Below are 22,096 nucleotides of genomic sequence, written 5' to 3' on the forward strand. Positions count from 1 at the left end.
ACAGTCCACTCCTCAGGGCCGCGGAACGATGTGATTTACGACATGACCCTTGACAAGTGATTTGCAGACGTCTGGTAACGAGACCCATGAATGACTCTACCATAATCGTATTCTCCAGTTTGCCTTCCTCTGGGTACGTCTTCTTCTTTCGCGGTCTCTCCTGAGAAAGAAACTTGCACGTTTCTGTTTACTTTCACAGTGCTTCCAGCAGCAGTGTATGCCTTTTCTCGTGAATTTGTAACGTAAGAAAGAGAAAAAGAGAGAGAGAGAGAGAGAGAGAGAGAGAGAGAGAGAGAGAAAAACGCAGCGTTCGTTGTCAAAGTGAAATGCGAATGAAAATATAAGTGATTAATATGAGTGCATTGACGTCTTTAAATTATTCGTTTCTAGGTATACGTTTGATAATTAAATGAATAACTTTTTGATCGCAGATGTGACATTTATACGTGTGAAGGAAATGATGCGGTATGCGTGTGAATAATTTAGAAAATTCGTGAAAAAGAAAAGGGGAAAGAATCTTCTGATTAGTAAATAGATAGCTATAGATTCATGGTTTATATTAATATTCTGAATAAAAATTTCAGCCAAGAAATGAAGAATATCGTAGCAGTTATAAATCGCAAAACACGAAGGCAGCGTGTATATTTGATATTTAAAGGAGAAAAAGATAAAAAAAATTATAAAAAATTAAAGGTTTAAGTAAGAAAAATTATATTGATGTGGTGACTAACTGAATGTGTGCGTGCGCGTGCGTACGTAAGATTTGGATGCGACGACGACGAGAAACAGAGGAACACCTATTTTATTCGTTCATTTTTTTCATTTTGATTTCACATCGATATATTCTACATTAAATAAATTTTATAGAAATTTAATTTTAATGAAACGTTGTTTTTCAAGCATTCATAAGACATAACTTCCAACAAGTCCTCGGTAGTATAGTGGTTAGTATCCCCGCCTGTCACGCGGGAGACCGGGGTTCGATTCCCCGCCGGGGAGGTTATATTTTTTTTTCCCATTCAGAAAGTTACATTTCTAACAATTTACAATGAACAGTCTCTCCAGCTCGAAACAATGAATATAAACCACGACAATAAGTAATAAAGTTCATAACAACTTCACGAACTGATCGATCGCAGATAAAATCATCAAACACCGAAACAGCCTGATAATCTATTAAGATTAGCTAATCTGGCCAGATAAAAATCCAGTTGGCCAACCGCGATCAATCCTGAACGCAACTCGTTTCACGTTTGAAAATCGTGCTGGTTGAAACCAGCGAACGATAAAAAATCGAAGCGAATCGGTGAAACAGTCGAACCGGGGAAGTGTGTTCGCGTCATCGAGCATCGTGATACGGTACCATCGTTCTCGAGGGCCGCGTGTTTCGCTAATTACCCAAACAATCAGTGAAATTCCGATGCGGCGCTAATAGTCGCAAGACAAATCGGCAAGCGTCACGAAACGATTCCTCACGATTGTCCGGCGCCTGATACTGTACGTACTGTTACAGTCTCGTCACGAAAAATCGCGCGGTCTCGTTGAAAACGGCCAAAAAATCCACTCACGTGTCGCTAATGGTGGTCTGGACGGGGAACGAAAAAAAAAAAAAAAAAGAAAACAAGGCGAATTTTCCTGGGAGGCGAACGAATTTCGGTGGTAAAAACGGGCGGCGCGTGCCGACACGGCCCCGGAAATAAATTCACCGCCGCCTTGATTTCCATATCTCCGCGGAATAAGTATGCGGATACGTATTTCTGTTTCGCCAGAATTCGTCGGGGCGAAAAAAAGAAAACAGGAGACGAGTTTTACGGTCGTCAGAAAATTATGAAAATTTCCGCCGCTACGAATTCTTTGTAATTACCCGGTGGAGCGTGTTTCGCGTGTTGTTTTAAAAATGAATAGATGCGATCGAGAGCGATAATGTTGGTGCAATTGGTTTATCCTTGAAATAAGAAGAGAAGTACGTGCTGCATTTCTATGTTATATACACTGACATTTAAAAAATTATTGGTACGGCGTTCAGAATTGATTAACTGCGGCGTAAGTGTTAAATGTTACGATTTTTAAAAAATTCCCTCGGAATTTAAGAATTTATGTCGTTTATTTTAATAAATGAGTACTTTTCTTTGAGAATGTATTAATTTTTGATTCCATTCCTTTAAGATATTCTATTTCTCATTTCTTTAAAAAATACAACACGAATCGCATTTTTATCAGCTGAATTCCTGTTAATATTTCATGAACTTACAAACAATTAATTTTCATTTGATTATAGATAATTGCAAGTTTTCAACTTTGTTTCAAATTTGCTTCTATATTTTCCCACTTCTTTCCATAAAAAAATACAACTGCACCTATATACTCACTAACATAAAAATTTCTACGAAACCAAAACCATATCTTTCTCTCTCGTTACGCTTTCATAAGATTAAGAATAATGTTTTTTCTTTTAACGTGTTTCTTTCAATTTAAAATTATAATAGTACTATTGAAAGAGATTTTTTAAAAGATATCCCGAGGATATGTGTAATGTTTTTAAAAAGAGACTCGAGAGGCGAGCAAAGTCAAAACACGTGTCGATTTGGTATACGATATACTAATCTCGCTGACTGTCGAGAAAAGAAGTGTAACACTATGGCAATGGTATAACTTGTTCTCTCCGTTGAACGGGTTTGTGCAAATTCTACGATTATCTCTATCTTAATTTGATATTTCAATTCCCCGTCTCGATTTATCTCGATTCAGTGAAATATAATGTCGTTATCTTTCAGGCATAAATATTTATGTACTCGACGAGTCGAGCACGCATAAATCATCGATTCCGGATAGAGAGATTGAATATTATCGAAAGAGAAATTTTAATGGCTGAATCAATCGTGTACTTACACGCATATTAACGATTGTAGAATAAGCTTGTTGTCCCCGGTTCACAGACAAGAATCATACTGAGGAAATTTGCAGCCACTTACCTGCAACAAAAGTAGGAAAATACAGTGAAACTGGGTTATAGGCACTTTTTAAATTCAAATTTAACATACACGTCGTTCTTCAACACGTAGTACGATTGTAATTAACCTATTTGTACCTACAATTTAATTTTTGTAAAGTAATGTAAAAGAATTACGTTTCTGCTAATGAAACAAATTTATTTTTCTTGTGCTATCGGAATTGCTGATATTTGTACCAATTTTCTTTATTCAAAAATGATATGTGTAAATAAATTTCAAAAACTATCAACATTATGAAAATTATTAATACTCGTTAGAAATATGTTTCGCCAAGTTCGAGAGAGTACTCGAGACGTACGATTATCTACACAGATCAGAACGATCGAAACATGTCAAATTAAATCTTCGATGTCGCGAAAATTCTGACTGAAGTCGAGTCTGACTTTTTTTTGACTAAGCCCAGAAATATCAGACCACCTGAAAGAACCGAATGAAAGAGTGAAGCTACCAGAACATTCGTAATTCGCACGTGTTGGGTTAAAAAGCTCGGCGTTTTTCGTAAATTTCGGCACGTCCTTAACGCTCGTACATCATGCCCGTCATTTTACGTTCTATCATCAAAAATAACAGACTTGAAATTGCAGCCACGGGGAAACTTTGCAGTCTGTCTAACACAAAAATTACCAATTCACATCTCGTCATTAAGATAATTTGTGAAAACAAATCCAAAAAAAAATCAGAGATGATAAATATCCTCTCTAATAAAAAAAAAAAAAAAAAAAAGAAATACCTAATTCAAAAATCACGTAAAATGTCCTCCTCATTAAGATGATTTCGTTGAGACGTACGTTCACGGAGATAAATTGCCGTCGCGAACAGAGAAAGAAAGAAAGAAAGAAAGAAAGAGAACGAAACGAAGAAAAAGAGTTATCGCGATCCTTCTCGTCCGTGTGTATATTCTCGCATCTCGCCCGACATGTATAATACGAATTCCGTGAAAATTCGACGCCCGCGTGCGTGTGTGCACGCGCGTTCCTCAGACGCGGCTTCTAAGGAAAGGCATGTGGCAGGTGGCCGCGCGATAGTTTGAATATTCATCGGTTTCTCGCTTATCGGTCCCATATTATCACGGCGTGCTTAATTGACTTCAGATTCCCTCATTAGCGCTAATGGGTTAATTTCAAAACTGTACCGCCGCAAGGCGCCAACAAACCGCGGACAATGCGCTCGCGCCTGCATTTACGTACTGCGATCCGTTTTCGAGAATCGTTCTTTTTTTTTCCTAGCTTCGTTCGCGATAATTTAACTCGATCAATGAGAGTTACCACAGAGTTATCCAGATTTGTAGAATTTTTCAGTTGAATATTGACATTTCTCGTACATCGGACTTGTTCGCCGAAAGAAATTACAGACTCGACTGTGTTTTTATCCAGATTGAAAGCGATTCTTCGTCATTCTGTTTAGACTACGCTGAATATTATTAGGTTTGATGTCTTCAATATAATATTCGTAAGATTTTTATTCATTTGTCAATCACATCTCATTAAAATATCATTCTGATACCTCCTCTACCTGCTTTTTAATACTGAACGTCTTCTCTTATCCAAAAACAATTTATCGATTGAATTTTTTTAAAATCGCTACAGAATATTCAAACCTAATACATACTTTCGTTCGGATTCGAAGGATCTTCTGAATTTCTATTTTTTCCACTTGGACCTGTTAGTCGAGAGAGATTTGCATGATCGACATTATTTCTTTTCACCGCAATATTTCACGGTTTTATTTTCATGCTCCTTCCGAAGCGAGGAGATATACGAGGCGAAATACATACGTTTAATAAGAAATCACGGGTGAAAAAATCGCAAGGGCGGACATAAGTAATCTTAACGCAATTTTTCAACGCGGCGAATCAACCGCGAGGAAGCTAAACAAAAAGAGCGAAGTAACAAACAATGGTGTACGTACGGTTCGCAGGTTTCGTGACAATGTGTCATAAGAGGACTGCAAACATTTACAACCTGTGTATAGCTTCCCAGTGATACAACGACGTGTAATAATTGTGTATAATATAAAGAGCAGAGAATCGCGTAACAATGTGCGCAATGCAGCATATCGATTTAATGAAAAGCGTCGTCGTGTCGTATCGAACGCATAAAGCACAAGTGTCGTTGCACCAAAACGTCCGACCAATTCCAGTGAAACTTGTTACAAAAATCATATCGGCAGGGGAACAATTTCAATTTCATTCTCAACGTGGTCTTTGTTCAATTCTACTGATTGTACGTAACATTTTAATGATTGATAAATAATAATTAGATTGATACTCACTTGTGCAGAGTTGTAAAGAGTTTATTCGAAAACTATCTATGCACAAGAAATAATGAACGAAGGGAGTAAATTTTGGAAAAAAATATTTTTTGAGGTAACTCGTTAGAATTTTTAAATCCTAGGTCCACGATTTCATTTAGAATTGTACATAATTTTAATACCCGTTATATACATTAAACTTCAAATTTCATACATTTATGATTTGAAAAATCATATTGTGTAAATAAATTCACAAGGATAACTTTAACCAACATCAATTTCAATGAAATTACGAAATTTAAAGCAACTGAATATCGAAGCATCATCGTCTGGTCTTTAATTAATTAGTTTTAATCGAACAGAATGTAACACAATTTCGTGCAATTTCACTCGAAAATACGGTTTTCGGCGGAACTAATCGATCCGTTGATCTCTGAAGTTCCGTGAGATCAAAGTTTATCAGCCGCGATGGAAAGTTTGCCTGGAAAACAAGGAGGGGAAAGAAAATATGTATGTCGCGAAGAGAACACTGTGATCAATTCTTTACACTTTCTTGACTATAAACACCTCCGAGCGCACGTCGTGTCTGTTTTCCAGCGGCAAGCACGCTACAACAACAATAATCGACAAACGTGTTTGAACGCTGAACAATCACGTCGCGATATATGCAACGGGGTAAAGGGACGAGGTAGAGGGAGATCCGAAAGGCTGGAAAGTTCGCGACTGTGTCACGATTAGAGCACACTTTGTGACAGACTTTCGCCGTCCCACGCGTCTCTGTACTTCGTAATCGAGGATGTAATTTAAACTACTTACGTCCAGACTGAACAATTTGTCGGTAAGTCGGACGTTCTGACCACTCGTTGGAAAATCATCGGGCATTTAATAGAATCACTGTCGTTCTCCCTTTTTCTCTCTCTCTCTCTCTATCGCGTCTTGCAAAGGCACGAGTAAGCCTTTAATTTTTACCCCTGACGAGGAAAATCAACGTCACGTCCAAGTCTTTCTTGTAATCTTTTGACAAAATTATTTCTAACTTAATAACTCTTTGCAGGATTTCCACATTTTCGATATTAATTTGTAATTACATTCGTAGAAATTCGTGTTTGCGGATATAATTAAAAAAAAAAAAAAAATGAGATCAGAAATTTACCGAAATTTAGAAAAAAAGAGCGAAGAAGATGTAAGAAAAATTGGAGCAAGAAAATGCTCCAATAAAGAAAGAAAACAACAAAAATTACCCTGTAACAGAGAGTAAGAAAAATTGGAGCAAGAACAGAGCGAACACATACCCAAAAACTGCATGCATAGACAAAATTCCAAAGAAATACCGAGCAATAACTACTAGATTAGTTACTAATGAGCGAGGGGATAAGGCAAGGAAAAGGTACGGAAGAAAGAGTAAAGGGTTGAGCGAGAGAGGAGTGGGAGAGAGCGAGGCGCAGGAGAGAGGAGGGGGGGGGTGGAAGGGGAAACGATAGAAAGGAGAGAAAAAGGCCGACGGTAACTTAACTCGACGCCCCGATATCCGATCCTCCCTATAAAAATGCACACGCCACTCACGTCTATGTAAACAAACGGACATCGAATGGTCGAGTGACTCTCTTTTTCCGGTTAGCTACACCTATTAGCTGGTATGTAGATCGTATAGCAGTCATTGCAGTTGGTTCCTGCAACAGGCCAGAGGAGTCCAGGTAAAGGTAAAACTCTCGCGCGTCTCCTCCGATTCGCGAAACGCGACTCTTTCTCGCGCCGCGGCGATGGAATTCGAGTCGTTCGGTGAACCTAAACTGCTCGGCGGGGTTCTCTTCTACCAAACGTGCCCGTTAGCACGTTATTTTACGCATTTCACGTTACACCTGCTACGAGCACCTTCTCTTCTTCTTTTTTTTTATCCTTTTTTATCGATTTTATTCGCCCTTTAATCGCGACATCGTTTATCCGAGGACGCTTTACGCTTGGAATTATCGTTAAGTTGGAAAACACTTGGAAATTGAGCATTGTATCGAATGAATTTTCAGAGAAATATTAGGGAAGATTGTTATTAGAGGTTGTGAAAAATCGGACGATCGCGTCTATTCGAACGCCCAGGCATTGAAATCTCCAGGCCAGAAGCAACGTACAGCTCAAATCTGCGAAACGAACGTTTCGGGCGACTTTAGTCTTTATTGGTCCTATTTCCAATCTTATTCCGTAAGTTTAGATATTAACACGTTGTGGATATTTCTGCGAATTCATCTTTTTTTCTTTTTTTATGAATGTCACTCAAAACATAGAACCAAGATAGAACACTTTGCTGTTTCACGTTGTACTCACAAATTCATGAATGTCACGAATTTCGTTATTATTCTTTTAATTTTTAATCTGTGCTTCTTCGAGCAACATGTATTTCATAAACGTTTCACGTAAATCATTAGAAGAATGTCAATAATGGTTTTTCAGAAGAATACAATTCAAGTAACTCATGTTTTTTTGTTCTTGCCACTTGTAGACACTATCGGTGCAAAAGATTCATGAGAGAATGAAAGAACGCGGCATCGGGCGTAGGAAAGCGGATGGAAAGCACAGAGATTCGAGGAAAAGAGAAGAAAGGCTGAGGGAAAAATCACTAAAATGGCGATATCGGATCGGTCGCGTAACTGGTGCGTACTTACACCGCTGCTCGACTATCATGTTGCAACCGCGTCTACCGATTATTCTTAAAAGCGGCCGATTTTTCAAGCGGTCGGCGACTACTAAAACACAAAAACCGTTGGAATAAAGGAAGAATATACGTATGAATTTTCCTGGTTCATTCACGCCTCTTCCTCTCAAACAATCCTCCTGTAGAATTGCTCGAGTAATTTTTCATCAATCTTCAATCAAAGAGCACCTTTCAAGCAGTAAACAATCCCACTAAATTCGCTAAAATTGCTCTCTTACTTGATTGAAAGCTTCAAATATCTTTCCTTCTCACAAATTTATTTTTTGCTCGATTACGCGTAAAAAAAAATCCAACGAAATTTGTTACGCTCTTTTACGTGCTCTTCACATTAAAAAACAAAATGCTGTCTCAATTTAATTAATCTACGCAAAATTCAAGACTGATCGCGACTAATTCCACCTCTACATTTCTAGTTTATTTGCAAAAATTGCGATTAATAGTGACGACGATAAATTTCACAGTGTCGCACTAAACAATTGTGCAAAGACACGCGTCTCGAAGTCGATGGCCGAACACACGCGAAATAAATCGATTTGTTAATCGTCGGCGATGTCGGTGTGTGCGTAATGCCAGCGAATTAATTACGCCGACAACATTGATCGCGCGGTGGCCGGTCGGCGCGTGGGTGTTGCCTCGTTCAGAAACGCATTCGTCAGCCAGGCTGATAAATTGATTTCGCTCTCTTCGCGAATCGATGTCGATCTTAATATCCTTCCACGAAAGTCCATCGAACTGACAAAGGAACCTGCTTATTCACCCATATAAACCGGCACATACATATATGTACACCTATATAGATATACATGTATATTTTTCCATCCTATCTTGAGCAACCGCTGATCGTAATAAATACGTCAGTCAACAGGTCTACGAAATAATTTATACTGATCTTTATTGAACAATCGTGAGTATACATACGTCTTGACGTTCGTACGTGTTGATGATAACCAGGCAATAAACCTTTGCGCAATTTACTGTAGTTTCACGAAAATAAATAAAGACATTCTAAATAAAGAATTCTAAAGAAGATTTAAATAGAGATTTCTTTCAGTTACTAAAAATTTCATTTGGATATTTTATTAGATTCGCGTATTATACGTTCTACGTATTATTCGATAAGAACCCGCAGTTTAGAGACAATTGATCTTGATTATTAAAAAATGACTAGGAAGAATAGGATAAAGTGACAAGAATACGAATATGAAAGAAAAATGTTACAGAGAATAATCAGCCGATAACATTATATTGGAGCCCGTGATTTAAATTAAAATTGATCGATTTGACAAAAAATTGAAATGAAAGTAATTCAACCATCTGTCTCTGACCGATTTTATGATCGTTTCAATTACAGTTATCCAGAGTAGATGCGCTCCATAGCGACAAGATCGTCACCAGATTTTTCCCTAAGACTCGCTGAAAAGACTTGACGAAAGACCAAATACTACGCGATCCTCGTATCATTTTCCCTTCGCGTGTTCTGCGAGTATCTACGCGAGCATTGAGGAACGAGTGACGCGCGCTCGTAATTTTCGGAATCCTTCTAACAGCATAAACGCCCAGTTGATGTTTTCGATATCGCGTAATCGTAAAGTGCGGCTTACCGCGCGCGGACAGTATCACGCGCCTTTGTAACGTTCGTATAAATTTTCGAGGGCGAGGTGCCGCGCGTTTTTTGCCGGCTCGATCCGTATTAATTAGCATAATTTCAGGCGCGCTGTCGGCTGGCAGGTGGGACAAGAGCGAGTTCGTTTCCGGCAGCCGCCGCCGTCAACCCGGGCAGCGACTTGATTTATTTAATAAAATTACAGACGAAAGAAAAAACCGCCGGGCTGCCCGGGCCCACGTATACGCGATCGCGACGCGATACCACCGCTGGCATTCCGCGTGGATCCGCCCGATCGATACTTAAGCAAATAACGGTAATGAAAATAAATTGAACAGCCTGGATAAATAGAGGCCGGTTAACCTGCCTGAGTTAAATTAACCCGCCGGATCGGACGAAAGTAATAATTGATTACGCGACACGAGCTATTGGCATGTAATTGATCCGCGAGAAATGTAATTATGCTTACACGCCAGAATACGCGATAACTGATCGAAGGAAAGTGAACGATTGCGTTAATTGTGAGACTACAGGTCGATCGTGAAGATACAAGATAAAGATCGTTCGACCAAACGTTGTCGAGTGTAAAATGTGTTTATATCGGGTAATTAAAATTATATAATTATATATATTATGATATTATAAAATTATAATTATGTATGTTATAATTATAAAAACAGACGAATGCTTCTTGTTGAACGATCGGAAGTCAGAAAGAATCTGATTTTTAAAAATATGTACGGTTGAATCGATTCACTTGTCCGAGAAGAAACAAGGGTTAATTAAACTCGATTACAGTCAGAATACGCGTGATGTTGTATTAGACTTGCAATTTCGAAGCAAAATATAAAAAGTCTTTTTTAGTCTCGATAAAACGACTCGATCGTCCGATCTATTTAGACACTAGTCGCAGTGACGGCGAACCTTTTTGAGAAGTAAGTCAAAATTTTGTTCATTATTTTTTTTTTTTGGGGGGGTCACTAAGTCAGTGGTGTCACTTGGAAACGGGGAGGGGAGGATGGTTAAAAACTACTTTTTTTTGGTTCTCACTTTTATAATCCTCTAAAAAGTATACGTTTCCTTTTTGTTTGACAACTTTTACTTTTGCAAGTGAAGAGCAAGAAATAAATGTCGACGTCAAAAAATTGATATAAAAGGGGTGACATCATGCCCAGTCACCTCTGCACTATTAGATATATATACTTTATTTCTTAATATTTTTTATTGTCTGTTCTCTCTTTTATTCTATAAAAAACTAGCAAAGCTACCCATTCTGAGAATGGGATCTAGTGTGTTTTTTAGTGTTTATTACATCTGTTTAATCGTAAGCGCTAAAAATACCTATATGTATACGTAACCAAGTCGTAAATCCTCCATAAAACACATTTAGTTCTCACTTTTAAGCTCTAACCGAACACTCGTAATTTTCTTAACATGTTTTTGAAAAGAGGGGTTCGAAAAATAATTAAAATTCTTTTATATATATGATGATAAGTTTATAAAAATCAACGCGTGGATCATTTAAAAAGCCTGCGTGGGTCAGTGTCTGACCCGCGGGTCGTAGATTCGCCATCATTGCACTACAGTTTGCCTAAAACCAATCTTCGCTCAAGGCCGTTTTCCTTATTTATCTCTCTCTCTCTCTCTCTCTCTCTTTCCCTTAAAAATTCTATCAGTCAACCATTCCAAGATCCCCGACGGATGCAATTCCTGTGCAAATCTCGAATCTCTCCCACGAAGCTTCGGCCGACATTCAATTCCGCTGGTCCGCGACACACCTACGGTAATATCGTAATAATCTGTATCGCGGGTCGAAACGGTTAAAATAAACGCCGCTAACACGCCGATCCCGGGGCCCGGATCGCGCACACCACAAAGAGAAAATCACTCCAAGTTCTTCACCTGTTAGGTACTTGCTACCGATTTCGCGCTACGTGCACGGCCAGCTCCGCTGGCTAGCATCTTGATACACCGGCGCGGTGATCGCGAGCGTATTATTACCCCGCCTAGTGGCTAGCTTCGAAGATTACACGTCTACGAAGTCGGCGCTGCGGCTACGGGCCGATCTCTCTCTCTTTCTCTCTCTCATCCCCCTCGGTCTACCATCGAATTTGTATCAGCGATATGCGGCGCGAAAATTTGCATATCACCAGGAGACAAGTCTGCGCGGGAGAGAAGACTTCATTTTTACCCCCTGATCACCGGCCTTTCGAAGTTGGATCGAACGTTTCGATCCTCGGATGCACGTTTAGATCTAATGGTCCTCCGCGTGTCCGAATGCAGTCGACAAATTGGCGTATCATATTGGCAATTTGGCAGAAGCCGGCTATCAAATCGAAAATGCGGACCGTAGATAACCTGGGTTGCGAACGTTCTCGACGTTTTCTAATAGTTTCGTTGCGCGAAAGATGGCGAGAGGAGAATTGACATTGTGAGTGATTTCTGCGAGAGTACGTACTGCGGTGTAATTGTTGGATGTGACTGATTAGTAGAAGAGTTATAAGATTTTATACTGATCTTCGATGAAAAGTAAATTACTGCTTTTGGCAGTTCTCAGTTGCTTTAATTGTCGACGAAATAAAGGCTGTAGAGTGTAGATGAAACGTGGTATAATTGGATAATATTAGAATTGGAGTTTCTAGATTTTTTAATTATCTTTTTTTAATTAACTTCTTTATTATTAACACGTAGTACGTAACCAATGCTGCTTGAATAAAATGGCTGACGATGAGTATTAATAAATAATAGTTAGATAGTCTGGAATTGGACGCCGATACAGAAATTAAAACGAAGACTACGCAATTTCTCATATTTTTCACACGTGTATTAATTTTTGTTAAAAACGTAACTCAACAAATTGAAATAAGTAGAAGATGAAAGCCGATTTTTCATTTCTGTAAACAAAATAGCAAAATTTTATACGGAAATTTTGCAAATTCAATTATTCAAACGACTATCTATAATTTCTTCCCTGCTTTTCGTCCAAAGACACGAAGCAACTCTTTTCTCGACACCGTAATAGTACAGCTCTTAAATTTTCTTCGAAATCATTCTTCAAACATACGAATTACCACTTGTTCGTAAAAAAAAAAAAAAACTTATCGATGCTTCTGACAAAGGCTCGTGAAACATAAATTTCGCTCGTTCGATACAGAGTGTGACGATTAGCTACTGTAAAAACAGCAACCGGACGCCATTAGCCCCCTCCGTCCAACTCGTTATCTTCCACGTTATGCGTATTCGAAGGAGCTGCTTCTTAAGAAGTCGTCGTTGTTTTTTCGTTTTGCAGAAAGGAGGAATAATGAAACGGAAATGCTCTTCAATTGTTATTCGGTGTTTATTACGCGGTCGTAATTGTAAAATCGCGGCTGTCCGAGTACGTGTAAATCAGCCTTTAACCAGCAGTGCCAACCGTGGCGCGTTCCATTAGCATAGAAATGACACGTTGATCGACGCGTTCATATTTATTTCGAAAATCCGGCCGGCGACAAGAATATTGGTTATTTGCCGCGAATTTCGGTGGACGACGAACCAGCAATTTCACGGCAATCTGTACCGCTTTTCATTAATTAATTCTTACCGTGCGCCGCGGATGGAGATCAAGCGTCTTCGCTAAACCGGCAGCCGAATGTTTATCGTAAAACGCTTTAATACACTGTCATTTCGATCTTAACATTTAATTCCTATCCGGCGATCGGTTATCATCTACGTCACGCGATCCTTCTGCCAGAACGATTTCCTTTCTTTCTGTTTTCGTACGAGCCGATGCCTTTTCAAAAAGTCATGCTGCACCGTAATTGCCAATTTCCGCGGATCTTTTTCTTTTACGCGAAATATAAAGCCTTAAGTACCCAAGAACTTCTCTAATTAACGAAGGGAAAGTTTACAATCGCTGAAAGATATTCCGACAAAGTAACGTAAGAAGAAGGAAAGAGACTCTTGCAAATATTTTTGGTTCTTTTTAACGTGCGAGACATATACGAGTGGTATTAAAATATTTGGTATTTAAAAAAAGAAAAAAAAGAGAGGGAGAGAAAAGAATAGTCGATCGGGTAATGATTCGAAAGTTTCAAAACTACGAAAATTATTACTATAAAAATTCTTGCTGCCGGTACTTGCAATCGCTTAATTTCGTTTGAAGAACGTTGAATTCGAGACTCGTTTGAGAAATTCATTTGAAATTTACATTAGAATCTAAATAATGGCAAGTGCGATTGAAGAATGGAGGTATACTGAAAGTATCGAGGATAGAAAGAACGAGATTTTTATTACAACATTGAATGAAATTCTATGCTAATACGTGGATCTTCAGGATTCTAGGTTAGGCTGCAGATTCGAATTTCAAAGTCCAGAATTGCACGTAATGAGCACGATGGCAAGCACAATGTTCAAAGATAAAACGAACATCTTCGAGAACACGAACAGAACGAACAAAGTGTCTGGCGATGGCGTACCTACCAGTCAGTTGGAGGTAGCAAACTATAACGCGTACTAGTTCCCTGGCAGAATGCTTGAAACGAGCTCGTAATTTCGCAATCTCGCGATCCCACAATTCTCGCGGGGCGCACACCGACACGGTGTGCTGGAAAATCAAACGCGGCGTCGTGTATGCAACGGGGCGAAGATGATGAAGCCAGAAAGGCATCGACTACCCTGTGTTTACACGGCGCGGTGGTCCGCCCCGCGAGCATTAGCTCTATATCTTTGCACCGCCCAATTTCGCGTTCCTCGAATGCAAATTCTACCGAAACGAGCGGATAGCGAAATGAAGGGGGTTGCAGCGGCCACGATGACGGCCTGGTGGCTGACTTGTCCTCCGCCAGAAGCCGCTTCGCCTCGCCCAAGGTCCGATAGGTCGTAGAAAAAACTACGATGAAAAGATTCTACGGATCGCGAGACGAGCGGAGAATTTAAGAAGATGATTTAATGGAGACAGTCGTGGTCTTGATAAGGTAAGCGTATTGATAAGGTAAGATTTGTTACGTTTTTTTTTTAGAAAATTGAAGAGAGAAGAAAGAAGGAGGCAGCTTTTTGTAATTAACCTTCTTTTACTTGACGTAAAGAGAAGTCACTTGCTAATCATTTGCCAAACGATTCGCAGAGTTTCGTGTAATTCTCGTCCTAATGAGAAATTCATTTTCCAACTACGAGTCGAGATATTTCAAAATTGACGACTCTTTGGGTCTATATTGCTGTCGCAATATCGCAATCTGCGAGACAAATAAATAAAAACAGTCTATTTAAACTGTATTTATTCTCTCGAACAATTGTACTTATCCCGTGTGAACGAGCAAACAATTCTCAAAACAGTTTCAGACATGAATCGAAGAATGAAAATGTGGATTGCGACGTGTACGACTTCACCGTTGCGTCGAAAAACGAGAGCCACACCTTGGCAGCGGGAAAGAGGTCAGGATATACCGACGAGCGAACACGCGGCACAATGTGCGAATCGAATGAAGGTCCACGAAGGAAGAGTAACAACGATACTCGAACTAATGATACCGTCGACAAACTAATTACACGAAATAGCGGAACACCGACCCTCGTATCGCGCTGTTTCGATAATTATTTCGCGTATTCCACGAAATTACATCCTCCTGCTTCCTCGAAACGGTACACGCGTCCTCTCCCTTCCCCCCCCCCTCTGTTCCTTTTTTTAATTAAACTTTAATAAACCCCCCTATTAAGAGCATACATACAACACGATGAACACTATCGCCGTCTATAGATACATATCTAGACGAAAGTACAGTAAAATTCCATTATCCGAACTAGGGAGACAGACTACGTTCAATTGTCTGTCATTGCGGATGTTTATGCATTATGCGAAACTTAAATCTGAATGCGCGATATAATATTTAAAAACATATGAAATATATATATATTTGGAATAAATTACTCGTTATAATTTTTAATGTACAAAAATACACGAGATATTTAAAGCAGAGCGTTTGTTTCAATTTTTATCTCTATTTAAGTTTCATTATTGTTGCTATTATTATTATTTTTATCGTAGAAATTCGCGCAAAAATTTAATTGTATCTGAGAACCTTCTATCTAGGAATATTATCATTCACACTGTCAAAAATTGTTTGATCGACCAAGTTTATTTTGTTCTAACCGTTCTAAGAAGCAATTACCAATCGACCATCAGTTCCAATGAACTAAATAAAATTCTATTCCAGTATAGTCCCGATATGGACTCAGTATCTGAATCGAACACACTACGTGTCCCTAAACTGTGCACATCCGCCTCCATTCGCCCTTAAAAACGTTTCCTCCTGTCAGCTCGGAGGACATCGTCGGACGTTTCATCGCGAAAGCCAGTAATCATGCTAGTCGAACTTCCAAAATTGGTTGGACGCGTACGCAGGCCAAACGATACTTGTTTTCTTGCTCGGAGGCTCGATAATTAGCCTCGTTCCTCGGCAATTTAGTTATTTATTCGTTACACACTGAGAAAGAGAAAGAAGAAGAAAACGATGGCGTATGACACCGACCAATGGTGCCTGGTCCTCGGGTAACAGGTACTTCCGGTGCCAGGAGGCGGCCATCTCATTGTCATTACGTCACCAGAGGCTGTCATTTCGTTTTTTAAGCATCCGTTTTTCTCACCGCGAGGATAGAGGGCTTGATGATCGTAATTACACCGGAGCCGCTTCCGAGAAGGACGTTTTTAAACAGATACGCGCGTGCGTGCACGATCTGCTTCGAAAATACGCTCGATTGATCGGGGACCTGAACCGATCCATGAACCGAACTGGTTAGTACGGTTTCGAGGGATATTCGAGATGAACAATAAAATATATTTGTATATATTAATATATATTCTAGTGGGAAGTAGTTTGAATCGAAATAAGAAGGAAATCAAGGATACCAAAGTTGTATCAGAAGTTTTGTTTTCTTTTTTACAATAATAATTCGCGTACTAAAACAGAAAAAATATTCAAGATGAATTCTTTGCAATTCAGGAGGGCATTTATTACTTCAATCCACCTAGGTACAAATAATTTGCATTATTTATATAATTTAAGTAAGCAGCGATTCGTAGGAGTTGAGCTTGAGAGTTAGTAATTCAGAGACGAATGTACTGTGAGCAAAAATAAGTCTAGAATATGGAGTATGATTTTTTCATCGCGATTGTTATTTCTGATTCGTTAAGTGCGTATGCATTTAAGAGATTGAATTATCATTAGACAAGTTTACACACAAAACATTACAAACTACAATTCACATAATTATAAGTGCTTTACCTAACTAATTACAAGCGAGTTAGAATATAAAATGCTCTAAAAGAGAAAATGGCACTAATGGCTCTAAAAAGGAAATATACACTGTTAGTTGTAAATTGAATTATTCCCGCGATGAAACATACATGGGGAAGAAAGTGAAATTACAGCGGGTGACCCTGAGAAGCAACAAGCGCTTCCTTAATTTTTTAACATAAATCGTACGAGTTATTGTGTATGGTTGCACGGAGATCGGTGTACATAAATATATCAGTTCATTAAAATAGATAGGTATAAGAAACAATTAATAGCCCGATTGAAAGAAGGCGTGCATTCGTTTAAAAAGCGTTTTTCTGTCACGGTTCTGATGGCAAGATTTAATAGATTGGTCGTTCGGAAAACGTTCTAGCACGATTTATGCACATTTTGTTCAATGATTGATGAACAGTTACGGGAAACCAGTCGCTGGTTTATTTACAGATCCAGATGCTGCAGTGCTTCGTATTCCGATGTTCATTAAAAATTTCATTTGGTCATTTCTTTCTTGAAAATTTGAAGTGAAATTCCAATCTCTCCTTAGATTTTCTTTTCCTATTTATGTTTATCGTAAAAATATGAAATTGCACATCCACAGTCTGATAATTACTAAGTTCCATTATTCTTCGTAATTCTTATTTAATATATTTTTTTTTTTTTCTTTAAGAAACTGCACTCTTTGGCCACGAAATTAATTAAAATAGCAAATCAGTTTTAAACGCAAGAAGACAATTATTATTTATAACACAACGATCACTTGAAGCAAGTTGAAATTATTAACAACTAAAATCATTGGAAAGTTCAAACAATAAGAAGCAACTGACAAACAAATAAAAATTTCCCACCAGTTCATTTCTCCAGCACGCTAAGATAAAGTTCATCAAAAATTTAGAGTTATTATTATCGCGTCTCACATTATTTCACCAATCTACCGTACCGTAACAATTGAGAACCAGTGGTAAACGAATTTTTGGGAACGATCAATGAACGGCCAACAATAGACAAGAATTCGATTCGGTGCTGGATGATCGATCAAAATGGTTTAACGGTGGGGAATTGCCATCGTTATTACCGGACACGGACAAAAATCGGCCGGCGGTGGAGGGCAGAGGAACGGGGGGATGCCGCGCGCGCCAAACAAATCGTGGCTAATAAGAAGTTGATACATGGTGGCGAGCTGGAGGGGGCCAATACATAAAAATAAGATAAATTTTACACTTGGCTGGTGATGAATGGCGGGATGAATTATTGAATAGTTAAACACACAGCGCCGTACCGGGGCCAGCTCGCCCCGAGCCCAGGCCCAAAGCCGGATCGGTGCATCGTTCGCGGCCAGGGCCGCTTGTTTCGCCGCGAAATCTCCGATTCCATCTCGCTTCCCGCCTGTCATCTCGCCTCCCTTTCGCGTAACTCGCCCATTTCCCGCATTCTTCTTAATAATATTCCTCGCCAAGTAAGACAACTGACGATCTATTTTGTTGAAAAAAGTAATCTCAAGGTTTGAATAAAGATACTCTCCCGAATGAAATTTTACGATTGAAAAATACTTTGAGTATTATGAAGTAATGCAGTTTCTTTCACGAGTAAATTGAAATTCGAAAAAAAAACTCCCAAGATCCGAGGAATTGATTTCTTTCGACTACAGCTTAAAAAATTCTGCAACTATTAATCGAAAATAGAGAATTGGAAAACGAAAATTACAAGAAAATTCCCGAAATCTCCCACTAGAAGATCAAAACTCGAAAACCCGAGTCAGAGATTCTCAATATTTACGCTAAAGTTAATTACTAATTCGCGAATTGGCGGTACGATTTCCAATTTAGAGTAGTCGGGGACGCTTAGTGAACAGTTTTCGAGCAGTCAATTAATGCTTTTGTCCACGCGTTGAAGAGACTCTTTCAAGAGGAAAGGCGAGGCGAAAGACGCCGGCGCTCGTCCGTTCCTGCGGCATAAATTCACCTGCACGTTTCACTTCGTTATGGCTCTATTCACAGTGCCATAACCACGAGGACGGATATTCCTTGCTGTGCGGCCCATTCACCATTGGCCGGGGTCCCTTTGGGACCAGCAACCCCGATCGCGGGTGGAAGATGCACTGCGCGTCCTGCCGATTGTTTAATCGCTTCGTGCCCACTCTCCTCTCCTCTCCTCCTATCGGTATCCTTCGTGGAAACTTTGTTTTCACGTGGACCGGACGTTAATTACAATAGACAATTATTTACAATAGACCTTCGAACGAGAACAGGAATATTTATTCGGGTGGTGATTAGTTAATCTTCCCTAACGACGCGACGTGAGAGAATTATTTTCCGTTCCTTGTTTTACTGTTGTAATGTTATCAGTAAAAATATGTTATCAAAATTGATGAATATCTCAGTAAATTTGGTAGTAACTCGTTAGGATGATTTATCTCTGTATGAGAGAATTCGTTTATTTCGTTATTCGTCGTATTTATATATACTGCTTTTATATTTTGATATGCACATGTGTAATGTGTAAAATAATATATGTCGCATATTTTTGTTAAAAGGCATATGCGCGTATGCGTTACATATCTATTTCACTGTAATTGGTTACGAATAAAATTATCAAAATGTTGCATGACACTATTATAATAATACAAGCATTACAATATATGTAATAATACAATATTTCGTAACGATGTTGATGTTAAACAATAAATGAAAGTAATAGTTGAACTATGGATGTTTATGCACGAAAGATATGTAAAAATCATCTGCAAATATGCACGAAAAACGTGCGAATGTGCAAATATGCAAAAGGCGTATACAAACATGTACAAAAAATAGGCAAATATGCACGAACCACAGGAACATTTGCATAATTTTCGCGTGTATTTACATAAACATCCACAGCTAATTATTAATGAAATTTAACGAGTTACAAGTTATCCTAATAAATGTTTGATCATGAAATAAATGGCAGTCTAACTTGTCAATAATATGGAAAACTATAACCAATATTAATTTCTTATTCATAAAAGCAAAGGAAAATACAATTACAGAGAATTAACCAAAGAATGACCAACAGAATATGATATCTTGTTTGAGGAGATGTGAGGATTCTTTTTAAAGAACGAGGTTTGTTTTTTTTTTTGTTTGGTAATTAAACAATTACAAGCGAGATAGGGTATGCTTGATATGATATTCAAACAGAGTTAACGAGCAATTATCTCTTAATCAAAAGCAACTTTTATGAAACTTATCAACTTCTAAGTATATTAAATCATTTTTTAAGATCTCACGAAAGGATCCTCTTATGACTTCACAGTTTTTTATCCACTGCACATTCATGCTACGTGCACACGTTCCTATATTTTCTCACATACTTGCTACTCTGATATCTCACTTTATTCTTATATCATTGCATTGCAGTTTTCTAATTCCTCTCACTAAAAAGAGAAGTGACACCTAAACGATTGCAATTTTATTTATTTTCACTTCGATGAACAAAGAATACGTGTCAGATAAATATTTCCAAAAGCTATTTCTACATTGTTTAGAAAATTTACAGAATCTATAAAAATAGAAATTCGCACAAACATCGTGTAACTAAGCTCTTATCAAGTGGACTATAGATTTTTACACAAATTCTCACTTTTATGGAAATACCTTAGAATATAGTGCCCAGAGAATGATTTGTTTTATCTATTAGATATTTTAACGGAATGTTTACATGTATATCTTCATTTTCAACTGCATAGAAACCACGAAAGATCTACTTGCAACGTGTGAAATCGATCAATCTCCGTTTCGCTCAGGCAGAGGTTGAAGAAGATCTCGCTGAACATTCTCTCAACGACCTAATGTCCTCTTCTACATCCAATATTCCAAACGAAAGGGGAATCGAGCCCGAGACAGTTGAAAATGCATGTCGCGAGCCGGAGAGACGTTCGAGGAGTCAGGGTCGGAAGCGACATGGCAATATGTAATGGGGCACCAATTATACACGTGACACGGGGCATCGTTATAATTGGATACGAGGTGTTAAATCTGCTGGGTGTGGCTGGTTACGGGAGTTATGAGTGTTCCAGCAATAATGGTCTTGTCGCGGGCTCTGGCTGGCTATACATATCTCTCGCACGAGCGAAACGCATCACGGCGCCGACTAACGCGAGGGGAGTCTATTAAATTACAGCGTGTGCTCGCTGCGACGTAGAAAGTAGGTAAACGATATCCTCCTTCGGCTACGGAATTAAATCTTGCCCCGATCGTACCGATATCTAAACCGTTCGCCGACTCTGCCAACCAGCCGAGTCTCTTCCGTGAACTCTGTTTGAAATTCCGAAGTTACTCCATTCTGACCGTGTACAAGCTCGCGAAAGTACGCTCGAGAATTTGCAGCATTTAGATTTGCGCAATTAGTTCGCTTCATAAACTGAACTTGAAGTCTACAAACAATATCGTTCCTTAAAATTGTAAATTATAACATTTGCTTACGACTTATCATCTTTTATTATCATCGTAGCATTACGAAGATCGATTGGAATTTTTAATTTTAAACTTTCGAAGAGAGGCGAAGATGAAAAATAATTCTAATTTGCAAGTGTCGGGTAATTGTTACGTAAGGGCGAAGAGAAGACGAGAGAGAAACTCCGCAGAGAACGAGGCTACCTAACTCGAAGACGTTTGGTCAGCTTGAATGGAAGAAAGGCCTCGGAAGCAGATTCATTTCAAGGCTATAAACGCACGTTAGAAGACCATAAGGTTGCGCGGCAATTACTTAAGAACAAATCAGCCGAAACCCGGCCACGATGGCCGCGTTGTCCATCAAGAATTCATCGACCTCTCGGTGAATGGTTCTTTAGCTGTTCCGGCAATTCCCGAACCCTGTTAGCAGACGCCTTCGGCTGAGCCCGGTGCAATTAAAAGATAGGAACGCTGCTTCGTCTTTTTCCCTTGCCGAGCGCAATTACAAACAGATCGAAAAAAATTCCTCGAAATGAATTATCCTATGGTTTATCAGAATGCAGGTTTTCATCCAGCATATGGAATGAATCATTCCATAAAAGACTCGAAGCGGTAGTTGTATAAATCTCGAGTCTTCGAAACTTCAAGGCTCGATCTTGAAAACTTTTCAACAGCTCCTGAGCATCCTTCGACGGTCTTTAATGTTTTGAAATCTTGAGCTTCGTACGATAATAGTCCTGAAAAGTCTCTAAGATTGAGTTTTGAAGCATCGAAGACTCGAGACAGCAAATATATATTCTTGCAATTGTTCCTCACGACGATCACAAAGA

The 22,096-nt window shown here is 38.9% G+C and overlaps 1 protein-coding gene and 1 non-coding gene across 2 annotated transcripts in view; one reads left to right on the forward strand and one right to left on the reverse strand.

Annotated features, from left to right (window-relative positions):
* Window positions 1-22,096, reverse strand: part of LOC122535629 (aryl hydrocarbon receptor protein 1) — a 163,124-nt gene that overhangs the window by 134,470 nt on the left and 6,558 nt on the right. The gene's annotated exons all lie outside the window — the stretch shown is intronic.
* Window positions 928-999, forward strand: Trnad-guc. Its single transcript has one exon. It is a non-coding gene; the product is annotated as a tRNA-Asp (tRNA).

This window comes from Frieseomelitta varia, unplaced genomic scaffold, assembly GCF_011392965.1.
Source record: "Frieseomelitta varia isolate USP_RPSP 00005682 unplaced genomic scaffold, Fvar_1.2 scaffold_749, whole genome shotgun sequence".
Taxonomy (NCBI): domain Eukaryota; kingdom Metazoa; phylum Arthropoda; class Insecta; order Hymenoptera; family Apidae; genus Frieseomelitta; species Frieseomelitta varia.